Raw genomic sequence first — 14,116 nt, forward strand, 5'->3', positions numbered from 1 at the left:
TGGAAGGAATGATGCGAAAGCTGAAACTCCAGTACTTTGGCCACCTCATGCGAAGAGTTGACTCATTGGAAAAGACCCTGATGCTGGGAGGGATTGGGGGCAGGAGGAGAAGGGGACGACAGAGGATGAGATGGCTGGATGGCATCACTGACTCGATGAACGTGAGTCTCAGTGAACTCTGGGAGTTGGTGATGGACAGGGAAGCCTGGCGTGCTGCGATTCATGGGGTCGCAAAGAGTCGGACACAACTGAGCAGCTGATCTGATCTGATGGCCTCCAGTCCCATCACTTCATGGCAGATATATGGGGAAAAATGGGAACAATACCATATTATATTTACTTGGGCTCCAAATTCACTGTGGATGGTGACCACAGCCATGAAATTAAAAGACACTTACTTCTTGGAAGAAAAGCTATGACAAAGCTAACAATGTATTAAAAAGCAAAGACATCACTTTTCTGACAAAGGTCCATACAGTTAAAGCTATGGTTTTTCCAGTAGTCATGTATGGATGTATGAGTTGGACCATAAAGAAGGCCGAGTGCTGAAGAATTGATGTTTTTAGACTGTGGTGCTGGAGAAGACTCTTGAGAGTCCCTTGGACTGCAAGGAGATCCAACCAGTCCATCCTAAGGGAGATCAGTCCTGGGTATTAATTGGAAGGATTGATGCTGAAGCTGAAGCTCCAATACTTTGGCCACCTGGTGCAAAGAACTGACACATTTGAAAAGGCCCTGATGCTAGGAAAGATTGAGGATAGGAGGAGAAAGGGGTGACAGAGGATAAGACGGTTGGATGGCATCACCAACTCAATGGACATGAGTTTGAACAAATTCCAGGAGATAGTGAAAGACAGGGAAGCCTGGTGTGCTGCAGTCCATGGGGTCACAAAAAGTCAGACACGACTGAGCAACTGAACAACAATGGATTACAAACAAAGCAGAAGAAACTGTAATGATGGAAAAGGCAAGACTGCCCCAGAAGTGAATGTTGGTAATAGCTCTGTAATCTGTAGACTAAACCTTTGGCTCACAGCAAAGTGGGTAAGCTAAGTCTTAGATTTATCCATTAAGATTATTAAAGGGGGCTACAACATTCTTGGTGTCACCCCTAGGTCCTAGCAGGACCGGAAACACTCTTTCTGGCTGAAAGAAATCAAATTTAGGCTTTTGGGATTCCCACAAGCCATGACTATACAGGCATAATATATATTTTTTAATTCCTTACTTTATTCAGTAGTCAGTCAGGAAAAGAAATAAAGCTTTTGATCCAGCTGTATATATTTCATGTAAGATTTAATGCACAGAGAGGTTTACACAATAATTAGTAAGATTGATGGAGCAAAGATACAGGAACTATTGGTAAGGTGTGAAAAATTAGGAAGGGCAGGAATCATGAGAACCATCACCAATTATCTTTGTTCCATGTGGCAGCAGATAAGTCTCAGAACATCCTATGCCCAGAAGCTGCTGGCATAACAACTCATCTGCCATTTGCTGATACCTACTAGGTTACTAATGCTGAGACTAGTGGTTTCTCTTCCTCCTTTCCCTTCAATTTTACACCAGTGCCTCTCATTAGTACAATTTAGGTTGCAGTACTGCTGGCAACAGGGTCTGAGAAATGTCTGAGACAAGGGAGAGCTTAGAAGAGTGGGAACAATGCTGAGTATCAATAAGTAATATTTGCCACAGCGTCTAAGTCATGTAGTATATGTTCTGAGGTATCCCCAAACAAGGGAGAGAATAACTATATTTATTTGTTCATTTATCCGTTCATTCATTGTGTTTGTTAGATGTCAGAATTTTTGCACTTCTAAATAAGATCAAATATGTAAAAGCACTTGTAATTTATGTTATTCTTTTGACTCCATTAACAAATCTTAATTGTGAGTTCCCCAAGTACCCTTCAGACTATTAAGGATGCATAGTAGTACTGTCGAGATAGATATTCTGACAGTGCCAAAGTCATCAAGGAAATACAGGCCATAAGTAATATAGGCTTCCATTCACTTCAACTTTGACTTTTGCATCTGGTCTCCTAATATTTCTGGAAACTAGTGTCAAAAACATTTCTGAAAAATCACATCTTATTCTTCCCAACTTTTAAGCAAAATATATGTAAAAGGATCATATATCAAAATTAAGTAGTGATTATTCTAGCAATTCAAAAGTAACTTAATATTTGTGAATAATGTGAATCACCCACGTCAACAAGTAAAAAAGAGGTGTAGATCATATGATAATCTCAATAGGTACAAAAAAAGCATTTGATAATTACTCTTAGCTAATTAGTAATACAAGTAAACTTCCTTAATCTGTTCTAGAGTATCCTTCTAAAAATCTATAGCAAACACCTTACTTCATGTTGAAATGTTAAGAGCATTCCCTTAGAATGGGAAATGAAGCAAGGATGCCTGCTATCTTAACTTTCATTTGTCACTGTGCTGGTTTTAAGGAAAGAAAAGAAATCATAAGGAAGGACTGGGAAGAAAAAAATTCTACTTTATTCACAGATGATATAGTTTTATATACAAAAGTCTAAAAACATCAAAAGGTAATTTCAGAATTATTAAGTAAATTTAGCAAGGTCATTCGATACAAGATCCAAAACCCTGCTCTTTTTATGTCAGAATAAGCAAGTAGAATATGAAAAGTTTAAATGACCCCATTATGCTGGTATCAAAAAATTCAAAACTTCAGAGTAATGAAAATAAAAAACCCAGTCTTACATGACTACCAACCCAATAGAATGGTTACAACAAAAAAGTAAAATGATACAAAATAGTGGCAAAAATGTGGGGTAACAGTAACTCTCCTACACCGTTGGTAGGAGTGCAAATTAGTGCAACTACTTTGGAAAACTGTTCAGCACTATCCAGGACAGTTGAACACATATGTACTCTGTGACCAGTATTACCACTTCTGGGCATATATCCAGTATAGATGTATACATGAGTTCATCAAAAATGCATAAGAATGCTTACTATAACACTCACAATGTCCAACTATTAGACCGACCATAAGTGCCCATCGACATTATTTTCATGTAATAAATACCACACAAAAACAAGAAGGAATGACATATAAGAACATCAACAACAGGGATAAATTTCACAAACAGAATGCTGAACAATAACAGAAAGCCAGGTATAACAGAGAATACACTAAATAGTTACATTTACAGTCAGCCCTCTATGATGTGGGTTTTGCAATGACAGATTCAGCTGACCATGTATTGAACATGAGGACACAAAAGGCTGATTGTAAGGGATTTAAGCATCTCCTTATTTTGGTTTCCATGGGGGTCCTGGAACAAATTGAGAGACAAGTATATACAAAATTTAAAAAGAGATTGAACTTATTTACCAGTTTTACAAGTCAGAATAATAGTTACATTTGGTAGAAAGTAGTAAGTGGGACTTCCAGGTGGTGATAAAATTCTATTTCTAGATCTAAGTACTGGTTGCAGAGATGTGTTCACTTGTCAAACTTTTCACTATGATTTCTGCATATTTTTGCATATAATTATATCTCAATTAAAAACTTTTTAGAAAGGAAAAGAAAAGGAAGAGCCTAAGAAACTGGGAGGTGAAAGGGGATGATACAGGTAAAAAGGAGGAAGGAAACAATGTTTTTATCTTAAAAAGTGGGGAGTCAATAGATATTCATGGAACAAATAATGTAGGCTTAACTATTTTGAGGTGGCTAAGGTGGTGAACAGAGAAACAAAGACTAATGTCAAAACTATAAAATGAGGATGTGTGGCAGGAACGGGATGAAGTAATGAACTAATCTTCATTTGTGATAGCAGTAAATTAATGGACAATCCCAAAACCAGAGAAAGAAACTAGGTACCTTAAAACCACAACTATTTGTTATTTCTCATAATTCTGTGGATTTGCTGGGCCCTTCCTCTACTGATTCTGCTTGGGCTCACCCATGGGCTTCATTCTCCCAGAAAGATGGCTGGGCTGGGCTGGATAGCCCAGTCCAAGGCAGCCTTACTTGCACATCTTGCTGTTGATGACGGCTGTCAACTAGGATACTTCAGTTCACCCCTATAGCCTAGATTGGTTTCCCTAAATGACTATCTCAGTACAGAATTTATCCAAAAGGCCAAAAGTGGAAGCTGCAAGACCTATTAAAAACTCAGATTTTGCAAAAACATCACTTCTGTCTTATGCTATTAAACAAAGAATATACCAGGGCCAACCCAGATTCAAGAGGTGGGGCAAATACTTTGCCTCTTGATGGAAGAAGTTGTAAAGTCATATTGTAAAGGGAGGAACATAACGGGAAGAGGAACTTGTGGCCACATTTACAATCTACTACCATATTCCCTCTGTTCACAGTTATTTACATTTCCTCTCATGCAGAAGAACAGAAGCAAAGTTCAAACTGACTGTTTCTGGGAAGTATGTATAATGGGGGTAAGGAAGAGCAGGGGACTTTCTTAAAAAAATTCTAAGCCACATTATTATTATTATTTTAATTATAAGTCACATTATCCCACATTATTCTTTTAAACACATTCATGTTGTATAAAAATTAACATTTATAACATTTATATAAGGTTTGGTACATATAAATTCCTTGCTTTGCAGAGAATAACAGGAAAGGCAGTTTCTCCTATTCTCCTTTAATAAACGCTGAACAATATTTACTGAATATGTATTTTAAGATATGTGATGTCATTAAACTACTCAGAACCAACATTCTTCAGTTTTGTCCTACCTACTAAGGATACTGTTTAAAAATATGACTGTATGTATGAAACATGCTTCTTAAACTAAAGATGTTTTATAGCTCACGATACATTATTGACCGCTACTGTTTCTATGCTGTACCTGGCACTTTATTAAGCTGTGCAGAGGCCACAAAAGGACCAGAAAATAAGATTCCTGCCAGCAAGGAATTAACAGTCTAAGTGAAGAGACAAGGAGGCACTCACAAACCAATTATAGGACATTGTGCTAGAATGTAAGGATACATGCAGACAGGGACATTACTCTGTTCACTGCAGCCTCATCAGGACCCCATATATAATAAGATCTTGATAATTATGCATTAATGGAGGGAATGGATCAATTGCCAGGCAGCCCACAATTCAGAGCCCAGACACAGTAATGATGGGAGTGCTGGCACAATCAACAAGGCAGAAATCAGAGTAGTTAGTTGTACTTATCCATGGCATCAAGGCTGGGTTTTATGTCCCATCAGCGTGTGACAAAGTCATAGTGCTACAAGAAGAGAAGACGAATACTCCAGCCCAGAAAAGGAAAGACTCAGAGGTGGAAAGGAGTTCAGACCACCTTGGATGGAAGCAGAGCAAGTAAGGGCTGTAGGGTCTCTGAGACAGTCCACCTTCTGCTTCTGTGGCAGCTGAGCAGACAGGAAGCAAGAGTGGGGAGAAGTAGAGAGGATGGAGTCGGCAAGGGATGGGAAGTATGCAGGACACCTGAGGAGGAGGGAAGGAACAAACCCCACCTCCCAAAGGACCACAGCAGAGCCCCAGTCACAAATGGTGCTGCCCTCCACAGGGAAGATCCCCCTTCTCCTCACACGCCATTCATACCAGAACTAGCAGAGAAAATGGGTGAGTTGGACATTCTCCCACCCACCAGGGTGCTAAAGCCTTTTACAGTGCAAGAGACACCAGTTACATGATGACTGAGGGTCTTGGAGCATTCCAGAATGGTGGAAAACCTAGGCTATAAGCACAGCACCCCTGGGTTCCTATCCTGGTTCCAGTGCTCACAGCTCAAGATCCTCAGGCAAATGAACCTTTGTAAGTCTCAGTTTTGTCCTTTGAGATCAGTCTCTGCCTCACAGGTTGTGAGGATGAAATGAAGCCCTCCATGTAAAGGTCTAGGACCCCAGGGCCCTACAACTGTCAGGGAGAGTCATAGCTGTGAGACCAAGGAGGCTATATGCAGGTGCTGACTTTGATCTAGGGACTCAAAAATGAGTAGAATTTATTTAGTTTTTTATGTAAGCCATCTTTAAAGTCTTTATTGAATTTGTTACAACATTGTTTCTGTTGTTTATGTTCTGGTTTTTTTTTGGTTGTTGTTTGCTTGTTTTGTCATGAGGCATGTGAGATCTTAGCTCGCTAAACAGGGATTGAACCTGCATTCTTTGCCTTGGAAGGCTAAGTCTTAACCACTAGACCTCCAGGGAGGTCCCTATCTAGAATTTAGATATGTAGAGATGGGCAAGCCAGAGCATCCCACATGAGAGCCAGGAAAACAAAGCCCCAGTGTAGAAAAACAGTATATGGAGGGAGTCACAAAGCTTTCTATCTGACCAGCTGTGGAGGATGCAAGGGAGCTATATCTGGAAGGGCAGATGGGTATCCTGGGGTGTCCAGAGCAAGAAACCTAGACCTCGTCCTGGAGCCAGTGGGGAACCACAAAAGGTTTAATCAGGGAAGTGACAGGGTCAGAGGTGGGAGGTGGGGCAGGAGGATGGTGAGGATGAATTAGAGGTGAAGAGTCCATGTGGGTGGAGGCCCCCAGCTCCTGGATGGGACAGTGGATGGCTGCCTTTCAAAAAGATCACCTCTGACATGTTCTAGGAAAGACCTATGGTTGAGAAGTAATTCTTAGGACTTTATTACTTTCACAACTGGCTTCAAAGGGGGAGAAGACTGGACAAGAAGGTAGGAGATAAAGGGTCACGTTAATGATTGGAGAGGCAATGTGGTTCAGGAAAACATCGATACACCTTTTCCAGTCATTCGCCAAGAAGGTATGTGCAAGGAGCTCACGGCAAGCACAGCTCTGCAGCCCAGACAAGAGCCGAAGTCTAGATGTGGTCTGGCCTCAGACAAAATGAAAACTGGATTGCTCTCTGCATCTCCCTTGCACGAATTTAGGGTCCCATTGCACTGTCAGTACCTCTCCTCCCCTCAACTGCCCAGAGCCCATGGCCACATCCAAAAATACTATGTCTCTACATGCAGTGTGCTGTAGACGTGAATCCCCACAACGCTGCTCCCCAGCTGTGCGACTTCGAGCAGGTGACTTGTCTCAGTCCCTCGAGACTTCTGCAGTAATTTGAGATAAAGGTGAATCCTTCAGCAGTGGATTATTGCCAGGGAGCCTTAGTCTCTTCCTCCAACACAGAGGGAAATCTATTGAAATGCACAAGACCAAGAACCCTGTATGTCTCCGACTGCCAGGACTGCTGAGTGGCGTTCAGAGAGCTCATGTGGTTTCCTTTCAGGTTGATCCTAAACACACAAATGCTGTCTGTTCATAACACGATGAGATGTCATAACCTGTGAGAACATCTGAACTTGTAATAAAGTCCAAGTCAGGTACTGGGGTAAATGTTCCAGAGACCTGTAGGTGTTCTCAGACCAAATTGTTCCTTATGAAAAAAATTATAGGAATTACTGACACTAGTAAAGCAATTCCAAAATGAAATCTGATTCCATAAATTTTTTGTGCTGGTTTTAAAGTAAAACAGATTCATATAACATTATTTCCCTTTTGGATCTGGCAATAAGAGTGTTATTATTGCTACTGATAAGTCTTCACAAATATCAAGCCATTTATATGATATATATGTGATAAAAAAAAATAGACCCTTTCATATTTTCTCATTAAAAAGACAAGGTTTATGACAACTTTTATTCTCACTAACTCAAATTCTGATTAAGGTTTTAGTCTAGAGTTTAAGTTTTTATCTTCATATTAAAGAGGCTATTCAGTAATGAATGCAAACGTTGTAAGACTATGGAACTCATATTTGTCCACATGAAATACCAGAGAGAGTTAAACCCACCATTTAAATAGAACATATTCTTATCTGTTCAATCTTCAGTGGGCTTTACCTGTGGCATTTTCTTAGCTCAGATGAAGTTTTTTAATAAAAATTGAAAATAATAAAACCATATTTTAAAACATCTCTGCGTAATTCAAGCTAGACTTTCTTGAGTAGTCTGAACATGTGAAGTTTTATATATTGGCATTAAGAAAAATTTTGAAAGCAGCCTTGCAGTTACTTTCAAACCATTCAGGTCTTCCCCTTCATCATAATTACTTCATGAAGCGGGATAAATGTGAGAGAATCAGAGTTCTTCCTTGCAAAGAACTAATGTAGACTCAAGAACTCAGGCAGAAAGGGACTATATTGAACACACATCAGAGAGCATAAAGAATTAACAGAATATGTATAAGAAAACCAACAGTTTGAAGGAAAGAAAAACTAGTATAAAACTAAAAAAACTTGATTTTAGGAATTAGAAATAATTCAAGGAACAGAAAGTATCAACTCATGAGCAATTAAGAAAGTTAATATTAAGACAAACCGTTTAATACCTAAAGGGAAATATTAAAATATATTTATTATATATAAATTTTATATACATAAAATTTTAATGCAAATATATGAATTATATGTACATATATAAACTCAGGGTTTTGTTCTATGTTATTGTTATGTATATAGAAGTTTGTTACCATTTAGCAAGAGTCAAAAAACAAGGTTTGAAATTATAAAAAGTTTAAAAATTTAATAGTAGGGCTAAAAATAAACTAAAAGTAAGTCTTTTACATTAGAAAGCCAAAACCCAAACAGATAAGAAATATGACAGAAAATATGAGACACAGAAAGAGTATTTAAAAATCTAGTAAGCTTACTATCCAACTAATTGGTGTTATTAAAAAAAAAAAGTCTAAAGAAAATGGAAAGAAGGATTTTATCAAAAATAATAGAAAAAATTTCCCCCAAATGAAAGTTTAAGTCATCAGACAATGACTTTTCCCAGCTCAATAAAACTTCTGAAAGATCTACAACCAGACATACGAAATCAAGACTAAAGAAATATAAAAAGCCTCCATGGTGTTTTGTGGGGGGTGGGGGGACAGAGTATCTACAAAAAACAAGAAACACTCTGACATTGGTATCTTATGAGCAATACTGGATGTCAGAATAAAACTGGAGGGAAATGAATTTTGAAGGTAGAGTTGTATACTCAGCCAAGCTATCAATCAAATGTGACTTACCTAAACAAAAACATTTTTGGACAAACAAGACCTCAAAAACTACTTCTGACTTTAAGCAGTTACTAAAGGACATACTCCAGAAAGAGAAAGATGTGAATCCGGAAGGTTGTATAGAAAAGTCCCAGGACAGCTGTACAGAAGACAGCGACAGGTCCTAACTCAAGTCAGGGAGCCTAAGACCTGGAGAAAGACAGGGGCTCTTTAAGAGTTACTATATCTGAAAGGCTTACTAAACTTGAGGCTCTGGGAAAGTCACACTCTTCTTTTGGTCAGAAAGAAAAGAAGAGAGGGTGAGAGGAAGAAAAAAGAAAGATAAAAGATGAGAAATGGCAGGAAGAACAAAGCCTGTACAAGAAGGTAGTGATCCACATACAGAGCAAAGTAAAGTTACATGATTTTAAGTAACCAACAGAGTGAAAGAAAAGAAAAGCCATTTGACTTTGATGTTATTGTGACTCCTTCCTTTCAAGTAACCTGACAAAGGACCCTTAGATTGGAATATATAACCCAAGGATACTCCCCCTCCCTGCAGTGGGCAATAATTAGGTAATCATAATAATGTGAAGGCCTTCTTTGTGAATTATAACTTTTAAGGTCAACCATAGAGAAAGCAGGGAAGCCCTTATTACAATTGCAGAACAGAATGCAAATCTTACGAATGTTGATAACATAAGAGCAATGTACACCTGACAAAAAAGGTTCCAGATTAATTCAAATGAAATTGCTGGGGAGGAATCCAGATGAATCACATCACTTTGAAGTGCCAAAATCCTAAATTTGGTCGATTCAGCAAATTTGTTATTCATTAATTTGCGCTTTAGAGAATTGGGCTGCTTCTTACAGGAGATAAGAGATTAAAGAGAGAGAGTGATAACCTTAAGGGGACTAAAATACTCACTGAAGGTGATAGAATAAGAAATAGAGATTTAACCATAAAGTTTAAAATATTAGCTATAGAAGAATTTTAGAAAATAATGTAATTATCAAACATCAGGAAGGGAAGAGGTTAGTAAGTACAGGGACATGACTTAAATCCTCACCTATTTAACAAGGAGTCAATAGAATGTTATAAAGCTGATAAAACTAGGCAAGAGCAATATAAGCTTATTGTTTTGAATTTCAGACTGAATCACAGAAGAATGAACAAGAAACAGCTAATAATGTTTGTCTTTGAAGAAAAGGACTAGGGCTTGGGTGAAGTAGGCCAGGAGATGTTGCTTTTCATTGTATGCTTGCTTTTGGTATTAGCATTTTACTTTTATACTGAGTGCATCAATTGTATTAATAATATTTCTAGGTGTGTGTATGTATATTTTCCTTACAGGCAAAGGTATTTTATTTTCCTTAGCTGTCTTTGTTTTCCTAGGTCTATCCTAGTGGTTGGCACAATAGTAATAAAATAACAACAATAACAGTAAAAGTATCTATTTGTTAAGCACCTACCATAACCCAAACATGTGCAAGTGCTTCACATATATATCACTATTCCTTACATAACCCTGCAAGGTAAATATTCCGTCTTTCAAATAAAGAAATGGATATAAAGCAGTTAAAAGAAAAAAACTGTCCAAGGACACACATCTGGCTAGTGGTGGAATTTGAACCCAGGTTCTGAAAACCAACAGGATTTGAATCTAAAAAACTGACTGTCTCTAAGAACTTTTAAACAAAATTTGCAGAAACTATTGTGAATGAATGTGAATAAGTGAATGCATACAAAACTAAAAATTAATGTCAGTTACATTGCCCCATGCCTAAAAAAAAAATCATTCTATCTTGCTACACGAATCACCACCTAGAACCAAAACACTCTAGATTTATAAATCTCCTGTTCCTGAAATAACTTGAAAAGGCTATTATGTGAGGCAACAAATAAAGTGTGGTGGAAGCCAGAGGAAAAATTTAAATTCTCAGAAGTAAGTGGAGGGCTTCGCTGGTGGTCTAGTGGTTAAAAATCTGTCTGCCCAGCCTTCAGAATGGGAGAAAATAATAGCAAATGAAGCAACTGACAAAGAATTAATCTCAAAAATATACAAGCAACTCCTGCAGCTCAATTCCAGAAAAATAAATGACCCAGTCAAAAAATGGGCCAAAGAACTAAACAGACATTTTTCCAAAGAAGACATACAGATGGCTAACAAACACATGAAAAGATGCTCAACATCACTCATTATCAGAGAAATGCAAATCAAAACTACAATGAGGTACCATCTCACACCAGTCAGAATGGCTACTATCCAAAAAGTCTACAAACAATAAATGCTGGAGAGGGTGTGGAGAAAAGGGAACCCTCTTACACTGCTGGTGGGAATGCAAACTAGTACAGCCACTATGCAGAACAGTGGAGATTCCTAAAAAACTGGAAATAGAACTGCCATATGACCCAGCAACCCCACTGCTGGGCATACACACCAAGGAAACCAGAATTGAAAGAGACACATGTATCCCAGTGTTCATCGCAGCACTGTTATAATAGCCAGGACATGGAAGCAACCTAGATGTCCATCAGCAGATGAATGGATAAGAAAGCAGTTGTACATATACACAATGGAGTATTACTCAGCCATTAAAAAGAATACATTTGAATCAGTTCTAATGAGGTGGATGAAATTGGAGCCTATTATACAGAGTGAAGTAAGTCAGAATGAAAAACACCAATACAGTAATAATAACGCATGTATACGGAATTGAGAAAGATGGTAACGATGACCTTATATGTGAGACAGCGAAAGAGACACAGATGTATAGAACAGTCTTTTGGACTTTGTGGGAGAAGGCAAGGGTGGGATGATTTGAGAGAATAGCACTGAAACATGTATATTATCATATGTGAAACATATCACCAGTCCAGGTTTGACGCATGAGAGAAGGTACTCAGGGCTGGTGCACTGGGATGACCCAGAGGGATGGGATGGGGAGGGAGGTGGGAGGGTGGTTCAGGATGGGAAACATATGTACACCCATGGCTGATTCATGTCAATGTATGGCAAAATCCACTACAATATTGTAAAGTAATTAGCCTCCAATTAAAATAAACAATTTTTTTTTTTAAAAGGGGCTGAGCAAAGAAAGAAAGTTAAAAAAAAAAAAAACAAGTACATTGACACCAAACACCTACTGTTGGAGAAAATAAAGCGGATTGACAGTACCTATGAAAAAAAAAAAAGAATCCGTCTGCCAACGCCAGGGACACAAGTTTGGTCCTGGTCACACATACCATGGAGCAACTAAAATCCGTGTGCCACAACTATGGAGCCCATAATCTAGAGCCCACAAGCCACAACTACTGAAGCCCACGCGCCTAGAGCCCACGCTCAGCAAGAAGAGAAGCCACCACGAGAAGCTCGGCACGGCAACGAAGAGTAGCCCCAGCTCACCACCACTACAGAAAGCTCGTGTGCAGCAACGAAGCACAGCCAAAAATGAGTAAATAAATAAATAAATAAATCTTTTTTTAAAAGACCAAATTATAAGGGAAAAAAAGGCAAGTGAAGAGATTTTGCCCAGTATTAGAACAAATTGAAGTAATACAGGCAGAAGAAACACTGAGTCGTAAATACATATTGAGTCAATCTCAACATTTTCAGCCTTCTGAGTTAAGTATTATTTTCAAGCAGATTTAAATGGTTTAGGGATTAGGGCTTAACACAAAATTAATTTGCCTAAGTGGCTATGTCTTTGAGCCCAAAGAAGGTTACAAGGATGCGAGCGTGCATACTGCCTTAAGAGCACAGTACTGGTCCCTAGGCCCTTTTGATCATCTACTCTATCAATAAAAAAGACATGTTATACTGATATTGAATTAAGATATGCATTACAGTACATATACAGATCAAAACTCCTTAAAAGAATGAAGTAAATCCAGCAAGCAAACAGAAGTTCTACTTTTTCTTCTTATCCTCCAATGGGTAGTCTTTTACAAGCCTACCTTCAATTTAGAAGAACACGTATCTATGTGATTACCACACAATGAGCAAGTTGTGTATAAAATAAAACAAAAATATTATAATTAGAGCTAACCCTTATTAAGCACTTACTTGTACCAGGCTCTGTTCTAAGCAATCTATGTGGTTTTGTTTTAGCTCATTTAATCCTTAAGACAATCTTATGAGCAGTTGTATTATTAACCCCCATTTTACCAAAAAAAAAGATAAACCGAAAGACTAAATAAGTTTCCTGAGGTCATACAGCTGGTAAGTATTGGATCTGGGCTACTTTTTAAAAAGTAAATGTTTTATTTTGGAATAATGTTTAATTAACAGGAAAGTTGCAAAGATAGTACAGAGTTCCCTTGTAACATTGCACAGCTTCCTCCATTGCTAAAATCCTATATAATCAGGATACATTCAGCAAAACTAAGAAATCAACAGTTGTACATTAACTCAATTCCAGGCTTTACTTGGGTTTCACCAGTTTTCCCACTATTATCCTCTTTCTGTTCCAGGATCAATCCAAAAGAAGTATGCACGCTAAGTCACTTCAGTCATGTCCGACTCTTTGCAACCCTATGGACTGCAGCCCGCCAGGCTCCTCTGTCCATGGGACTCTCCAGGCAAGAATACTGGAGTGGGTTTTCCATTTCCTCCTGCAGGGGATATTGCCATACACCTCCTGATTTGGTGCATCAGTGTTTTAACAGAGAAACAGTCACAGTAGGATGTGGAGATGGACACGTATATATCGGTCCTTCCCTCTCCCTGATTCTGCAGGTCATCTTTCCTCTATGCATGTCTTTGTGTCCAAATTTCACGCCTGATAAAGACACAATAATATTGGATTAGGGCCCACCCTAACAACCTTGTCTTAAGTTGATCATCTACAAAGATCCTATTTCCGAAAAGTGCACATTAACAGGTATGGAGGGTGAGAACTGCATTTTGGAGGTAGTCACAATTGGAGAAGGAAATGGCAACCCACTCCAGTATTCTTGCCTGGAGAATACTATGGACAGAGGAACCAGGCTACAGTCCGTGGGATCTCAAGAGTCGGACACAACTTAACGACTAAACCACCACCACCACCACAATTCAGCTCATAACTAGGTACACCTGAAGTCAACAGGGCAGCCACCAGGAAGGGCAGACTAGAGAGACTCTTAG

This window comes from Bison bison, unplaced genomic scaffold, assembly GCF_000754665.1.
Source record: "Bison bison bison isolate TAMUID 2011002044 unplaced genomic scaffold, Bison_UMD1.0 scf7180017864066, whole genome shotgun sequence".
Taxonomy (NCBI): domain Eukaryota; kingdom Metazoa; phylum Chordata; class Mammalia; order Artiodactyla; family Bovidae; genus Bison; species Bison bison.